The sequence below is a fragment of the Palaemon carinicauda genome, chromosome 15, assembly GCF_036898095.1.
Source record: "Palaemon carinicauda isolate YSFRI2023 chromosome 15, ASM3689809v2, whole genome shotgun sequence".
Classification (NCBI taxonomy): Eukaryota; Metazoa; Arthropoda; class Malacostraca; order Decapoda; family Palaemonidae; genus Palaemon; species Palaemon carinicauda.
Genome location: NC_090739.1, coordinates 134,871,385 through 134,889,070, shown reverse-complemented (window position 1 = coordinate 134,889,070; position 17,686 = coordinate 134,871,385). Strand labels below are relative to the sequence as shown.

Sequence of the window (17,686 nt, the reverse complement as noted above, 5' to 3'; positions counted from 1 at the left end):
GAAGCGAGGAATTGATCGCCACAACTAACAATTGTCATGTTAATTTCATTCTTAAACTCAAGTTGCCATATGTTAACTAGGGTTTTATTGCTTACGGGGAGAGAGGAGAGAGAGAGAGAGAGAGAGAGAATTTGATGGCAGAAATTTGAGAGAGAGAGAGAGAGAGAGAGAGAGAGAGAGGATTTCTGCCATCAAATTTCTCTCTCTCTCTCTCTCTCTCTCTCTCTCTCTCTCTCTCTTTTATATATACTGTACTAAACAAAAATAATGCTTTAATATACCATCATTAACACTACCATTACAATTACCGTAAGGTTGGAGAAAGATAATGATTGCCGAGAACGTAACCACAATTCTGTTTACATTTTGTCAGCTGGACTCGCACAGTTAACAGTTGATTTCATTGTTGATGTGGAATTTTATCCTTAAATAGGCTATTCATTATGAAATTATGTTAATAAGATGTAATGTTAAATTGTTTTGTAAAAATTATTATAAATCACCGTATTTAGGGCTACCAATATGCTTAGAAAGACAATAGATTTGATACATTTATAGTGCTTGACTCACAGACTTTGAACAGTTTCGCAGATACAGGAAATTTATTTTTGAAAAATAAGAGGTCGCATAAAAGGGGAATCGTATAATTTGAACACGCATAATTCGGGACCCTACTGTATATATGTATATATATATATATATATATATATAAAGTGAGCTAAATCACAGGTGTGTGAGGGGGAGTGGTAGCAAGCTAACCCCCCCCTATCCACCGCTAACTAGCGGTGTGGGTAGTTAACCCTCGCTAAATTTTAATGGCTTGTCATTTCAGTCCCGCCGAAAGTATAACCCCTAATAAATAGCGTGGTTTGTATTCCAGTTACGGAACAAAATAATAAATACATGAAATATCTGTTTTCATGTTGTTAATGTTTTTGGAATATTTTATCATAATTGTTTATTAGTTCTTATAGCATTTATTTATTTCCTTATTTCCTTTCCTCTCTGGGCTATTTGAGCTTATAGCATCTTGCTTTTCCAACTAGGGTTATAAGCTTGGCTATTAATAATAATAATAATAATGACAATAAATAAGGTTCTGTGGCATCTAGACATAAAATATCATTGGTGACGATATTTCTCAAAATTTAAAAAAAGTAATTTGTATTTTTCTCCTCTAAACAAACCCCAAGTCCTCTTATGTAGAAACACTCTCTACAAAGCTGGAACAGCTGTTGAATTGTTCAAGGAATGCCTGGTATGAGAGGGGATTGGCTACTTTTGATCTTCTGCCTCAGGACTGAGAGGGGCGGTTGAAGGGGAGAAAAATTATTAAAAGCATTAAAGTTAACATCCAACCAGGTTTCGCCAGACGCAATAGAATGTTAAGAAACTTCTACATTTAAAAGATTAATGCAGCAGCAAGAATACATCTGTACAAAGCGACTCTGCAGCTGAATGACGGATGGGTAGGACTTAACCACCACCTACTGGTAGTTATACGGATGGGTGGGACTTAACCACCACCTACTGGTAGTTATACAGATGGGTGGGACTCAAACCCCCACCTACTGGTAGTTATACGGATGAGTGGGACTTAAACCCCCACCTACTGGTAGTTATACGGATGGGTGGGACTTAACCACTACCTACTGGTAGTTATACTGATGGGTGGGACTCAAACCCCCACCTACTGGTAGTTATACGGATGAGTGGGACTTAAACCCCCACCTACTGGTAGTTATACGGATGGGTGGGACTTAACCACCACCTACTGGTAGTTAAACGGATGGGTGGGACTTAACCACCAACTACTGGCAGTTATACAGATGGGTTGGACTCAAACCCCCACCTACTGGTAGTTATACGGATGAGTGGGACTTAAACCCCCACCTACTGGTAGTTATACGGATGGGTGGGACTTAACCACCACCTACTGGTAGTTATACGGATGGGTGGGACTTAACCACCACCTACTGGTAGTTATACGGATGGGTGGGACTTAAACCCCCACCTACTGGTAGTTATACGGATGGGTGGGACTTAACCACCACCTACTGGTAGTTATACGGATGGGTGGGACTTAACCACCACCTACTGGTAGTTATACGGATGGGTGGGACTTAACCACCACCTACTAATAGTTATACGGATTGGTGGACTTGACCACCAACTACTGGTACAGTGGTACCTCTACATACGAATTTAATTCGTTCCACAACCAACATCGGATGTAGAAAATGTTCGGATGTAGAAAATGTTCGGATGTAGAAAATGTTCGGATGTAGAAATGAATTTTCCCATAAGAATACATGGTAATTCATTTAATTCGTTCCTCAGCCTAAAAAACCCATAATAAATCCTTAATAAATGGCTATACATAATTACACATAACAATAACATAACTGCATAATATGAAAGCAGCATGTAAAAAAGATAATTATAAAGAAATAATAAATAAAAAATGTGTTTTATTGCCACTTTACCTTAGAGACAGGCCAACGCAGGTGTAGGATTTGCTACGCCAGAAGGAGACGGACGATCGGCGAGAAGGTAGACATGGTGTTAACATGTTCTTTAAATAAACACTCTCTCTCTCTCTCTCTCTCTCTCTCTCTCTCTCTCTCTCAGAAAAAATTAATAGATGTCTCTAACACTGACAGTGAAGAACAAGAGAGAGAGAGAGAGAGAGAGAGAGAGAGAGAGAGAGATTAAACAAAAATGACAAATTCGAAGATAATTTGTATTTTTCCTAACCATACAAACCTTAGCTATTTACAGAGGGTTTACCTTTTAGCGCAGCTGTAATGACGAGCCAATAGTTTTAACGAGGGTTAATTACCTCCGCGCTAGTTAGCGGGGGGTGGGGAAGGGTAGCTTGCTACCCCTCCCCCCTCCACACACCAGTGACTTGCTTCACTTCACTTAGATGTAGGACTTGACTTGGGGGTTAGGGATGGCGGGCACATATGTATAAATAGCTAAGGTTTGTATGGTTAGGAAAAATACAAATTATCTTCGAATTTGTCATTTGTTCCGTAACCGAAATACAAACCACGCTATTTACAGAGGGTGACTTACCCCTTAGGAAGGGTGGAAAGTCCCCAGCCTTACTGACTTCGGCTTGCCCGGGGGCTCGATCCCTCAGTGAGCAGCACTAGAGAGAGGGAGCCCCTGTACCTCACAAGTTCCTAGCATCGCTAGGAACGAGTGGCCTACATAAGCAGTGTGAGGAGGAGAGTGTGACTCGTCTTATGAAGTTGACCTTGAGACCTTCAGATAGGAATTCTAGGATAGGACGTTCCCCATACCACCTCGTCAGGGTATGGGAGACGCAACAGTATTAAGCTTAATACTAGGAGCACAAAGAAGCATGGGTTACCTGCAGAGGTCGAGGTCAGCTATGCGAGGACCAGGATGCTGCTTCCCCAAGAGAGGGGAGAATGAAGAAAGAAGTAAGAGCCAGACATACTCTTTCATTCACGCAGACTAAGACCGGGTAACAACGCCCTCAACCTACTGCTACTTGTCCAAAAAGGAGCCTGAGGTTAGACCAGCTGTTGTGCAGCCACCACAGGGCCGATAGAAAACGTATCGAGGCTCCTGTGGGTCACGTCTTGCAGGTAGTGGGCTGTGAAGGTCGTTTGACGCTTCCAGACCCCAGCTTGAAGTACCTGCGTCACAGAGAAGTTTCTCTTGAAGGCCAGGGATGTAGCAATACCCCTGACATCGTGGGCCCGAGGGCGACGTGACGGAGGAGGGTCAGGATTCAGGGCATGGTGGATAACCCTTCGAATCCAAGCTGAGATGGTGTTCCTGGTGACCCTCCTGTTAGTCCTGCCTGTGCTCACAAACAAAGCTCGCACATGAGGACGGACTGCAGCCGTTCTCTTCAAGTAGTGCCTCAGACACCTCACTGGACATAGTAGCAGCTGGTCTGGGTCGCTTGTTACAGAACGGAGACTCGCGATCCTGAAAGAGTCGAACCGAGGATCCGGCACTCCAGGATTCTGAGTCTTAGCTACAAACTCAGGGACGAACCTGAACGTTACCTCCCCCCATCCCCTTGAATGGGCGATGTCGTACGAGAGACCATGAAGTTCACTAACTCGCTTGGCCGGAGCCAAGGCGAGTATAAAGGCCGTCTTCCAAGACAGGTGGCGATCGGAGGCCTGGCGTAACGGCTCGAAGGGAGGTCTCTTAAGAGACCTGAGGACTCGAACCACGTTCCAAGGAGGGGGTCTCACTTCCGACTGGGGGCAGGTAAGCTCATAGCTACGTATGAGTAAAGAGAGTTCTAGCGATGAAGAAATATCTACGCCCTTCAATCTGAAGGCCAAGCTTAAGGCTGAGCGATAGCCTTTCACTGCCGAGATAGAAAGGCGCATTTCTTCTCGCAGATACACGAGGAAGTCCGCTATTGCTGGAATAGTGGCATCGAGTGGAGAGATACCCCTTCCACGACACCAACTACAAAAGACTCTCCACTTAGCTTGGTAGACTCCCTCAGAGGACCTTCGCAGGTGCCGAGACATTCTCTCCGCAACCTCTTGCGAAAAGCCTCTCTCCACGAGGAGACGCTGGATAGTCTCCAGGCGTGAAGCCGAAGCGAGGCTACGGCCCTGTGAGGGATGCCGGAGTGGGGTTGTCTGAGAAGCTCGTGTCGTGGAGGAAGCTCCCTTGGGAGCTCCGTCAGGAGTTGCAGAAGGTCCGGAAACCATTCCGCGTGATGCCATAGCGGAGCTACCAGAGTCATCGAACAGTTGACCGATAGTCTGGCCCTGTTGAGCACCCTTCTCATCAGACAGAACGGTGGGAAGGCGTACACGTCGATGTTGTCCCACCGTTGCTGGGAAGCATCTTGCCAGAGTGCCTTGGGGTCCGGGACTGGGGAGCAGTACAGGGGCAGCTTGAAGTTCAAGGCTGTCGCGAACAAGTCCACAGTCGGGGAACCCCATAAAGTCAGGACTTTGTTGGCTATCTGAGGATCCAAAGACCACTCGGTACTCACTATCTGCGAAGCCCTGCTCAGACTGTCGGCGAGCACATTCCTCTTGCCAGGAATGAAGCGAGCTAATAGTGTTATCGAGTGGGTTTCGGTCCACCTCAGAGTCTCTACTGCAAGATGGGATAGCTGTTGCGAAAAAGTGCCTCCCTGCTTGTTGATATAAGCCACTACCGTGGTGTTGTCGCTCATCACCACCACAGAGTGACCCGCCAGGGACCGTTGGAACTGCTGAAGAGCTAGAAAAACGGCCTTCAATTCTAGCAGGTTGATGTGAAGGCACTTTTCTGATACTGACCAAAGGCCTGAGGCCCTTTGGTTCAGAACATACGACCCCCACCCTTCTTTTGACGCGTCCGAAAACAGAGTCAATTCCGGGGGGAGGACGAGAAGACTCACTCCCTTCCGCAGGTTCTCGTCGGCCAGCCACCACCGCAAGTCCGTCTGTTCCAGAGACCCCATTGGGATCAGAATGTCCGGGGAATCGGATCCTTGATTCCACCGGGACTTGAGCCGCCATTGAAGGGATCTCATCCTGAGGCGGCTGTTTGGAACCAGACGGGCCAGGGAGGATAGGTGGCCTAAGAGACGCAACCATGATTGGGCGGGGAGTTCTTTTCGCCTGAGGAAGGTTCCGCCACCCTCCTCAATCTTGCTATCCAGTCGTCTGATGGAAAGGCTTTGTGGAGATTGGTGTCTATTAGCATGCCTAGATAAACCAGTCGTTGGGACGGCTGCAGAGAGGACTTCTCGAGGTTTACCACGATCCCCAGATCCTGGCAAAGATCCAGAAGCCTGTCTCGGTGCCGAAGAAGGGTCGACTCCGAGTCTGCTAGGATCAGCCAATCGTCCAGGTAACGAAGGAGACGAATGCCGTTCCTGTGCGCCCAAGATGAAATCAGGGTGAACACTCTGGTGAACACCTGAGGAGCTGTGGAGAGACCGAAACACAGCACCTTGAACTGGTAGATCTTGTTGTCTAGGCAAAATCTCAGGTACTTCCTGGAAGACGGATGGATTGGGATCTGGAAGTACGCATCCTTTAGATCCAGTGTGCACATGAAGTCTTGTGGTCTCACCGCAAGTCTGACCGTGTCTGCTGTCTCCATGCTGAACCGGGTTTGTTTGACAAACCTGTTCAGAGCTGAGAGATCGATGACGGGTCTCCAGCCTCCAGTAGCCTTCTTTACAAGAAAGAGTCGACTGAAGAAGCCTGGAGAGCCGTCCACGACCTCCTGGAGAGCACCCTTCTCGAGCATTGTCTCGACTTCGGCCTGAAGGGCCAGCCCCTTTGCCGATCCCGTGGCATAGGAGCTCAACGACACTGGATTCGCTGTCAGGGGAGGTTGAGATGTTGTGAACGGGACGCGATAGCCTTGGCCGATCACTGAGACCATCCAAGCAACGGCCCCGTGTTGCTGCCACCTGAGGACGCAACGCAGAAGGCATCCCCCCACAGGTGGACATGCAGGGGGACTGCCACCCCTAGGGCTTGCGGCCGCGGCCGCCAACCCTAGGAGTCTTGCCTCCCCTGGAGGACTTACCGCCCCTCTTGACCTTGGCTGGAAAGGGATGGGGCTTAGACACCACCTTCTTAGCTGCTGGTGCCTGTTTGGGAGCCTGACGAGGCTGCTGCTGCTGTTGTGGCGGGGCTGGAGGCTTATAGGGCCAAGTTGTAAGGGCCCTATGGAGGAGGGAGTCCGTGCTGGATTTCCTCCACCTCTCAGCCGTTCGCTCCATGTCTTGAGGCTCAAACAGGTTCTCCCCCAGAAGGGAAGCATGTCGGAGCCTACACACATCCACGGCGGGGACCTTCGGATGGAATCTCTCGGACACAGCATCGCGACGCTTCAACACCGAGTTGACCCACAGGGTGGTAACCTGGTGCGCCAAAAACTCGATGGAGCGGGTGCCCGAGAGCAAGAAGGTCTCTAGGGCCTTCCTATTGGTCTCCTTGGACAAGTCCTCCGATCGCAATAGGATGCCCAGAGATCCTAGCCAAAAGTCCAGCCACGAAGTGGCCTGTATGGCATACTTAGCGACCTTCTCGTGGTTAAGGATCTCTGCTGCCGAGAACGACACCTGCCGGGCAGAGAGTTTCTCGAGGGGAACTCCCTTCGCCAGCTCCTCCACAGAGTGATGGAGAGGAAGAGCGAGGTTGTGCTCACCCAGGATCTCGAAATACCTCCTCTGCTGAAGACGAGGAGGAGGGATGAGCTTGTTCCCGGCAGTGGAACGACTGGAGGAGGCAAGAAGTGCGAGCTGAGCGTTGGCTCTAGCCCTGGCACTCTTCAGCCCCCGAGACCAGGGCAGAGCCGCACTGGTCTTACGGGCCTCCCGAACGTCAAACACTTCATCCAAAATCGTGTCTTTGCCTTCACGGGGGGGGATGACTGGATCCATAAGCCCGTTAAGTTGCCTTATCAGGCTTAGGACCTGCCAGAAGGCATGTTCGGACTCTTGCTGTTCTCCTCCCTGCGGGCTGGCAGCTAAGTCTCCTGCCCCAGGGATCTCTTCCTGGGGTGACACGTGGACATTCCCCTGGGTAGTCGTGGGTTCCTGACGAATCCTTGCAGAGGATTTAGGGACGGTCTTGGAGTCCTTGGATTCCCTCCTGGGAGGGATACAGGATCCCAACAACGGGATTCCCTCCTGGGAGGGATACAGGATCCCAACAACGAGGTTCGAAGGGCCCCTTCCTCACGAGACGATTCTCCTGCATGAAGCGAAGTCTCCCCCCCTGGTGCCGAGGGGAAGACTACCGCCCCACTGGACTCACCTGAGGACGGAAAGGCCTCGTCCACGGGAGGAGAGAGCACTCGTGCAGGAGAAGGGACCTTCGCGACCGACCTCTTGGGAACCAACTTCGCCCTGGGGGAAGTCACCACGAAGTCCACTCCTCTCTTTCTCTTCAGCGTAGGAGAGACAGCCGTTGGTTTGTTACCCTGGCCGGCGAGTGCAGGTTTCATAACCCTCACTAACGCCCGTGCCAGCGGACCAAACCAAGTCTGTTGCTCCAAGGACACAGAGTCCGAAATCCTCGCTAAAGGGAAAGGGATCGGGTGATCCTTTGGAGTAGACACCACGGTACCTGCCTGAAAAGAAGGTGGGGAACAATGATGTACTAACCTCTCTTCGTCCTGCACTACCAACCTGTGTTTGGGTGGAGGTGATCCCGAGTGCCGTCTAGGAGCACGCGTTCCTGCTGCTACCACCGGCTGCGGAATTCGCCGCGAACGATGGTCGCGCGGGCGCGCAGGTGGATGATCGCGCGGGCGCACAGGCAAGCGGTCGCGCGGGCGCGTAGGCGAATGATCGCGCGGCGCGCGCAGGCGAGTGGGCGCGAGGGTGGGCAGGTAAATGAACGCGTGTCCGAGGCGGCGAACGCAAGCGTTGGCGTGACGGCGAGGAAACGCGCTGCCGCGAGGGTGAGGAAGACCGCTGGCGATTTAGATCCACAGGCGATCGATGAAGAGCTGGTGAGTGCGGTCGCTCAGGTTGGCGATGGCGGGATGTGGCATGTCGATGCGTTGGCGAGCGATGGCGAGCAGCATGCGCAGGTGAATGACCGCGCAATGGCAAGCGATGGCGAGCAGCATGCGCAGATGAATGACCGCGTGATGGGGTGCGATGGTGATCAGCATGTGCAGGAGGGCGATCGTGCAATGGCGAGCGATGGCGAGCAGCATGCGCAGGAAGGCGATCGCGTGATGGTGAGCGATGGCGAGCAGCATGCGCAGGTGGGCGATCGCGAGATGGGGTGCGATAGTGATCAGCATGCGCAGGAGGGCGATCGTGCAATGGCGAGCGATGGCGAGCAGCATGCGCAGGAGGGCGATCACGTGATGGCGAGCTAGAACTGGCGAACCATGTTCCTTCAGGAGCGTTGGAGAACGTTGGCTCGCCGGCTGTCGCTGTTGAATAGGCGATACTAAGATCGCCTGTGCGCGCTGGCAAGCAGGTGAACGCTGGCGAGGAGGTAATCGCTGGCGCGTAGGTGATCGCTGGCAAGCAGAAGGCCGACGCGTGTCATGTAAAAGGACAGGTGGCGCGGCAGGAGGTGCGAGCAGGAACTGGAAGATCGCTGGCGCGTTGGCGAACATGTGTTTTTGACACACGCGCAGCACGATGTTGCGTAGCCACAGGACCAGGCAGATGGTGAGCAGGGAGCTCAGCAGGAACTATAGGGTGGTCAGAGACCGCAGGGCGATGGTCCTCAAATGAGCGCTGACGCTCAGAAGAGAGCTGACGAGCAGGAGAGCGCTGGCGAGGAAGGCGAACATCAGGAGAGAGCCGAAGAGCAGGTGAGAGTCGGCGAGCAGGAGATCGCCGACGAGCAGGAGAGCGCTGGCGAGCAGGAGAGCGCCTGTGCGTTAGCACTGCTCGAGGAAGGGAAGGATCCCTTAGCCCTGAAGGGACCATTGCCCGTCGGGTGACGAGTTCTCCAGAAGGCGAAGATCTGGCAGGAGATGGTGAACGGTCTGCAGAGAGGTTCAAGGAAGGCGGAGCTGTAGGTTGAGGCTGACGAGGAGAGTCCCCCCCGGAGGATGAAGACCCAAAAAGGCGCCTCTTAGTCCCCCTGTAAGGGGAAGGGAGGCCCTTGTGGCGTAGCGGACGGTGAGCCTTACGGCGGAGGCGGCCTCGGGGAAGATCGTCGGGACCATCGGTCCTCCGAAGGGGAGTCTCTGTCAAAGCACTTCCCTCAGAAGGAAGCTGAGTAGCAGCAGAGACCGAAGGACTCACTTCCCCCTTCGTTGGATGTACGGAAGGGGAAGGAGAGCCTAAAGCACCATCATCCGCAACAGCACCTGCGGCGGATTGCCCAGCCACGTCGGAGGCCTCTGTCACCACGACGTCGACAATAGACAGAGGGTCTACCTCTGCTACCGCCGGCGACTGCTTAACAGCGGCCCCCAACGAGACAAGGTCAATTAAAGCGACCCTGGAGGGCAAGCCCTTAAGCCCCAGGGACGACTAAATCTGTAAAAGATCATCCTTGGTTAAGGCATTATCAATAACCTCCCCCGGAGGAGGGGGAACCGCCTCACTATGGGAGGCGACGCCCTCTCCCCCCACCGAAGGTCGGGAAACAGAACAAGGGCCTGCGCTCCCACTCGGCCGACTCTCCTTAGGAGGCGGACGAGGTTTGGGCGGCGGAAGAAGAGTCCCGAGAACTTTCCTCCTTCAAGGCTAACCCCGGAGGAGAACAGTCTCTCTTGGACTTTTTCTTACGCCGACGACCAAACCTCTCCCACTGGGAGGCAGACCACTCCCTGCACTCACGGCACATGTTCTCCTGGTCACACCGTCGGCCCCGACATTGAGGGCAGAGGGTGTGCGGATCTGTAAGTTTACTTGTGAACGAAGGTTCTGGAGTGGGAGGTGAGACCTTCCGGACTCACCAGTGGTAGCTTTTACACCCCCCCCTGGAACCCCCCCAAGCGGTGGCGCGAGCCCTAAACCACGCCCCTTTGGGCGGAGTTACCAGAGACGAGCGGGTTGACTCGGCAATGGAAGTCACATTTTTGAAGTTGTAATAGAACAAAAAATAACACAGAAGTGGTTGAGCTTACCTTGGTAGTGCAAGTTATGAAGGAATTACTGTGAAGGTGCAAATTGTTGGACATAAAGGTCTTTTTACTAGTAAATTCAATCTTCTTGTGCTCTCTTGGTTGATATGAATATTGAAAGATTCCAGTTAGTTTGTTTTCTGTGGAATAATAGTGATTGTATGTGTGTGTTCTTGTATATAGCCTACTCTGTTGAATTATGAAGTTGTTAGAATATTCCCTCCTAAGTACTGTACATGGTCTCCTCGGCTCACGGGGGAAGGGTTGGAGGGTGACCCAGACTTTGAGTCCGGAAGGTCTCACCTCCCACTCCAGAACCTTCGTTCACAAGTAAACTTACAGTTCTGGAGAGGGAGGTCTCAACCTTCCGGACTCACCAGTGGTAGCTAGGCAGATGCTTCAGGGGGCTTGAAGATGAAGTCCAGCGACCACAGCATCGAAAGCTCCCTGTAAGCCGAGGAGAGCATAGTAAGAGCTGAAGACAGAGTCGCTTCTCCAATTCATTCTGGACATGATTTCTTGTATCGATACTCCATTGTATAGCAGTCTTGATGAAGCTTGCCCCCTTATAGAGTGAAAATTCGTTGACTGTTTAGTTGCATTTGGGTCGGCTCTGAAAATGCACTCCCTAAAAAGTTGTCTCATTTTTTGTAGAGACATTATCTTGAAGTGTTCATCTAGCCATATGTGGTCTTTCCTGTCTATGTTTCTTTCCATACAGACTTTGTTGGTGTATTCCAAATAGAAGTTCAATTGTCTGACTGGACATATTTTTGGTCTGTTAGGAAGCTTCCTAAAGCTGATCTCTATTGGCGTGTAGTTGTTCTTTTGGTTTTTGGCCATGAAGGAAGGGTGGTTCCGTAAGACAATGTGTTCTGGGGTGAAGGTGCTCCTGGAAATGCTGAGATTGTTAAATTGATTAGCTCTTAAAGGGCAAGCTAAGGCTACTAGGAACAAGGTTTTCTGTGTCAGTAGTAAGGTAGAGTTATCTTTCGTGGTGTTGAGAAATGAAATTACTTTGTCTAGATCCCAGCCAGGGAACTGGTGAGAATTTCTAGGTTTCCTTCTATTAACTCCCGATATCATTGCTTTGACATATTTGTCCTCTGCAAGACAGTAACCTGGGAAATAGCCTGACAAGATAGGACCTAAAGCTGCTCTGTAGCTCTTCAGGGTGTTGTAAGACAGACCCTTGTCTATAAGGTGATTGAAAAATAAAATAATTGCTAACAGGGGAAATTTGTTGTCTCTTCCATACTCCTTGTGAATGAAACTTTTAAAAATGTTGTATAGGTTTTCATACTTTTGCAAGGAGCTGTCCCTCAAGCTGACAGCAATTTTGGAGCAAACCTCAGGAGGAAAGACGTTAGGGAGCTGATCCTTTAAATTTTGAAGGCGATCAAAGTTGATTGGAGCTTTGCTGAGGGTGAGATACAATCCTTGAGAACTATCTGGTAGTCTTCGATCTTCACAATGTATCGTTTGTGCTGCTTCGCGACTGACTTCACTAATGGAATCCATGGTTCCGTCCCCTGCGATATGGTGCAGAAAAGCATATTATTATTGCATTCTTTATTGATTTTAAAAGCTACTTTGTGTAGTAAGAATCCTGGTGGAAAGGCATAGAGGGGTGTTGATCCCTTCCAGCTAATCGTAAGTGCATTATTGCTGATGGCTTTTTGATTTGGAAGAGATGAACAGAACTTTTTGCACTTAGTATTGAAACCATTTGAGAACAGATCTATTTCTGGGGTGAAATTGAAGTCAGAGCAGATTAAGGAGAATAGACTGTCACTGAGGGAAGTTTCTGTGTGAATGGAACCCAGGTCCCTGGAAAGTGAGTCTGCGATGGTGTTACTTACTCCCCTGATCCATCTGGAATTTATCTGTATGTTGTGATCCTTCATGGTACTAAGTATTTTCCTGACTAGTTCATGGGCTAATTTGTTTCTGATACTACCCTGTTTCTTTATCCAACAATTAGTAACCTTTGAATCAACATGTATTAAGACTACCTTGTTGTATAACCTTGTGATGAAGTGTTCCAAAGAATAGAAGCAAGCTAATAACTCTCTTACATTGATGTGAAGGGAGGATTCTTCATTTGTCCAAGTTCCATTTATTGAGAGCATATTACCCGCTATTACTAATGCACCTCCCCAACCCTGGTTGGAAGCGTCAGTGAAAAGTTCTGCATCTATCTGTGGTTTTGGAATGTTAATCTCTCTGTACATTTGTCTCTGTTCCCATGGCTTTAGGTATTTTTTGAAGGTGTGGGGAATGATTTTGTACCCTGAATTAAAATAACTGTGGTACCTGTGGAGATATTTAAGATGGAATCTTCCCAAGCTTGTATAGGATGCACTAAAATTTAAAGCTCCGATTAACATTTGATAGGAATGCAGGTCGGATTTAACAGAGTTGGAGAAAGCTTTGGCCAATTCGACACACTTCTCTATGTTTTTCCCACTGGGATTCATAGTTTTCTTAATCATATTGTAATGCACTCCTAAAAATTCGATTCTTTGAGTCGGTTCAATTGTAGATTTTTTAAGTGAGATATTCCATCCTAAGTCTGACAAGATCTTAATGACTAGCTGAATGTGATTTTTACATTTTACATAATCTTTTGCTAATATGAGAATGTCATCAAGATAGTTGAATATTAAGATGTTATATGAGGTTCTAATATACTTGATCACTGTGTACATTATTTTTGAAAAAATATAAGGTGCTGTCTTTAGTCCAAAGGGTATCACAGTCCATTTGAACTTCCTTTTACCTAGTTTGAAGGTTAGAAATTTCTGGCTACTTGCATGTAATGGAATGTGCCAATAAGCATCTTTTAAATCTAGTTTGCAGGCCCAAGAGTTTAGATGTAGATAGGGAAATATAGTATTGGCCTTGAGCATGGTAAAAGAAGGTTTTTTAATCATGGTGTTGAGCACTTTCATGTCAAATATTAGTCGTACTGTTCCATCTGGTTTGAATTTATAAAATATGTGGTTGGAGTAGTAAAAGGAAGTTCTGGGGATCTGCTCTATGACACCTAGTTTTAGCAGTCTGTCACATTCACTTTCCAATATTTTACGCTTGTTAATTGAATAAATTCTATCTTTACCTGTTCTTTTTAATGACCTCTGGGCTTTAAGTTTATTATTAAACGGAATTCTCACCCCTTCATTGATAATTTTACAAGCAAAAGAGGCATTAGGAAGCTTTCTCCAACTATCAATATTCATCAATAATGACTTACCTATCCTATTCTCTGGGGGGCTCTGGGAGGAGTTATTCATTGGTTTTGAGGCCAAAGGCGAGGTCTCTTTACTTCTATCTTGATTTATAGCATTTGGCCCAATGTCATGATGGTCTGGTGCGGAGCAAAGCTCGTTATTATCTGGTGCTGAGCAAAGCTCATTAACCACTGGTGCTGAGCAAAGCTCGTAATTAACTGGTGCTGAGCAAAGCTCATTAACTGGTGCTGAGCAAAGCTCATTATTAACTGGTGCAGTGTAAACATCATTATCAACTGGTGCATAGAATACTGGTGCTGAAAAAATTTCTCTTTGAACTGGTGCGGAGCATGGCTCAATTTCTAGGGTCTTTCTTTTCTCTGGCTCCTGAACTATTAGCTTGTCCATTTTGTGACCTCCCCCCCCCTGTACCCACCTCGCCTATTACCTCTTCTAAGTGGCTGAGACTTGAATCTAAAGTTAGGGTTACCTTTGAGGAAACTGAACCTTCTTCCCTGAAATCTGCCCCCGAAGTTGAATTTCCTACCCCTGAAGTTTGCTGCCCCTCCTCTGAGGAGGGGACCTTTGTGAAAGCAGGCAGCAATGGCTGATTTTTGGTCTTCAGTTAAATTCCAAACTTCTTTAATGTCTGCTTTGATTATAAGATCTCTTACTTCTTCCTTGAGGTATCTAGGAAGAGCTCTGCTTCTGAAATTTCTTATCAAATTTTGTATGAGGTCTATGCTCCTCCTTAGGGGACCAATAATAATTTTAGACAAAAAATCAATGTCATTTACTTTGGAGGGGTATACAATGTGTGCCAGTGCTGCATGCCCTTGAAAGGCAGAAATACTCATTTTAATATTTTCAATGTCATAAAAAAATTTTCTCTTATAACTGTCATCAAATACCTTACCTTCAGGCCAGAAATTCAACTTTGGAGTATTAATTAATTTAAAAAAGTCTGAGAACTCCTTATTTTGACTACTAACAAAGAATTTATCCCGGTTATCACTATGGCCTTCACTGAAAGTTAATGCTACTAGTGAATTATTCAATTGAATTTTCCCTTCTCTATGAAAAGATGGTTCAGCTTTGAAATTGGTGGAAATATATGAAGGAATGGGTTTATTGAATGTAAGAAGGTTGAAATCTTCGTAATCACTTTCGTCTCCATTATTATAAAAGGAAAAGAGGTCTAAATTTGCACTTTCAGGTAATTCAGGTGATCGTCTTGAGCGCTTAGTAGGAGGGGGAGCCTCATTCTTCTTAGCAGGTGAACCACTTCTGCCGAGATGAATGTTTAATATCAGTGATTTATTTACCATAGATTAATTGAAATTTTGTTCAACAGGTATAGTAAATATGGACAGCAGCGGACCTAGAAGGCTGAAGTCAGGCAATGGGGTTCACGACTCAAATAGCCCTCTTAGGTTAATTCAGTGCCATATTTAAGTGAATGATAAGTTTAAATCTGTTATTATTAATAAACTAGACCTGCCTCATATGTAACCCTTATCAGATAGCCCCCCAGGGCCTAGGCTAGTGTCGATAGGTTTAAAGCGTGAAATGTAAGCTCGAACTTACCTGTGGTCTAGCCTACTGCCTAATAAGCGCGTGCTTTTAGTGTGTCAGGCAAGCAATTTGTTTTGTGTGCTTAATTATAATTTTGTAATATATAAAAATTGGAGTATTTAGTTTGTTTATACCGATTAATCGTGTAGTAATCATGCACATGCTTTGCTTAAGCTACTTACGCTATGTTCGGAAGTGCCTGCTCTAAGCATTCAAATCATAACAAGCTTACGTATGGGGGCCGCCATTTGCATTTGTGACGTCATTAGTCTAAATCAGCTGCTTTCCATATGACGTTTTCGTTGTAAACAGAATTTAAAACCTTACCTTTTCTGGATGATTTGCATAAGAGTTTGATTCTGTTGTAGTAACATATTTACGATATCAGAATTAGAAGGCATATCACTATCTGCAGTCGATTGTGTCCGTTTTTCGTTACTGATTACGTTCTCCTCTCCGCTGGAGTCTTCGCTAAGCCGATGCACCTCCGCGGAGGTAAGAATTTGCCTAGACATAATTAAGCCGTGGGCTGAGATATTACTCTGGTTGCTGAGTGCAGGATAATGAAAATCAGCAAATGTTGGGAGCAGCGGGAGGGAAAAAGAGGAGAACGTTCTGTGCCGAAGTCAACTTCAGAAATGTGACTTCCATTGCCGAGTCAACCCGCTCGTCTCTGGTAACTCCGCCCAAAGGGGCGTGGTTTAGGGCTCGCGCCACCGCTTGGGGGGGTTCCAGGGGGGGGTGTAAAAGCTACCACTGGTGAGTCCAGAAGGTTGAGACCTCCCTCTCCAGAACCGTAGTTATGTCCGACATGAAAGTCCCACAAGGACGGCCGGCAACTCCAGGGCATGTACGCATTGTAAAGAGAAATAAAAAAAAAAAAAAATGAAGGTCAACTTCCAACCAACACACACGCTGAATAGAAAAAGCAGAAAATTAAAGGCTGTCACGAGGACGATGAGCAGACACGTCTGATCACCGCCGAGCCAAAAGTGAAGTGAAGCAAGTCACCGGTGTGTGGAGGGGGGAGGGGTAGCAAGCTACCCTTCCCCACCCCCCGCTAACTAGCGCGGGGGTAATCAACCCTCGTTAAAACTATTGGCTCGTCATTTCAGCTGCGCTAAAAGGTAAACCCTCTGTAAATAGCGTGGTTTGTATTTCGGTTACGGAACAAATGAGAGATTAAACTAAAATGTGTTGTGTACATATGATTTTTAACAGCGTTAACGAGTTGAAAGACAGTTAAATGTAACTAAAAAAAACAATATCAGCGAATCTGAATTCCTTTATTAACTAAAACAAATATTGATACAAACACACTCGTGTGCGTATGCGCAAACACACACACACGCACGAGGAGACACGATCGGCGAGGAGGTAGAGATGGTGACTGCGATAACATACCGTAACTTACACTACGGAAATTTTAATCTAACTTAGCTTATTTATTTTTTTTTATTTTTATATATCATAATTTTTACATTTTTTTCTTTTGATTTTTTATTTTCATCACTTTCAGTGACGAGTTACGGTATGTTATCGCAGTCACCATCTCTACCTCCTCCACGACTGTCTCTCTTACTGCGTAGCAATTTTTGCACCTGTGTGTGTGTTTGTGCATACGCACACGAGTGTGTTTGTATCAAGATCTGTTTTAGTTAATAAAGGAATTCAGATTAGCTGTTATTACTTTCTTAGTTACATTTAATTGTTTTTCAACTCGGTGACGCTGTTAAAAATCATATGTACTTTAAACACATTTTTGTTTAATCTCTCTCTCTCAGAAAAAAAAATAATAGACGTATCTATCACTATAACAGCGAAGAAGAATGAGAGAGAGAGAGAGAGAGAGAGAGAGAGAGAGAGAGAGAGAGAGAGAGAGAGAGAGAGAGAAAGAGATATTTTATTTAAAGAACATGTTAATGTTATGTTTAGAAACAGAAAAAGAGAGAAGTCTTATTTAAAAGAGCTTGTTAATGCTATCATGGTTTTCTTTGCCTCTCATTTTTTTCTTTCTTTCTGTTCATCACGCTGGCCCTTCTCACAAGTGATCGTTGCCAACAATCTCTTTGTCCTTTATCCCTATCAACAAAAGGCGTTCTATCTCTTCCAGGGTATTGCTAAGATGTCTTGTAATAATGGTGATCCCCTTCGATGGTTATTTGCTTTAATGGCTGCCTTCAGCTTGATGATCCTCGAGATCATGGGCCTATTCCGGCCATATTGTTTAGCCATACAGTATCACTCACATGCACACTGCTCTCATGTTCTTCTATAATTTCTTGCTTCAATTCTAATGAAAG

The 17,686-nt window shown here is 47.1% G+C and overlaps 1 protein-coding gene across 2 annotated transcripts in view; it reads right to left on the bottom strand.

The window, feature by feature from the left end:
• The window catches only part of Cmpk (cytidine/uridine monophosphate kinase Dak1), a 68,945-nt gene that overhangs the window by 29,516 nt on the left and 21,743 nt on the right, over nucleotides 1–17,686 (bottom strand). The gene's annotated exons all lie outside the window — the stretch shown is intronic.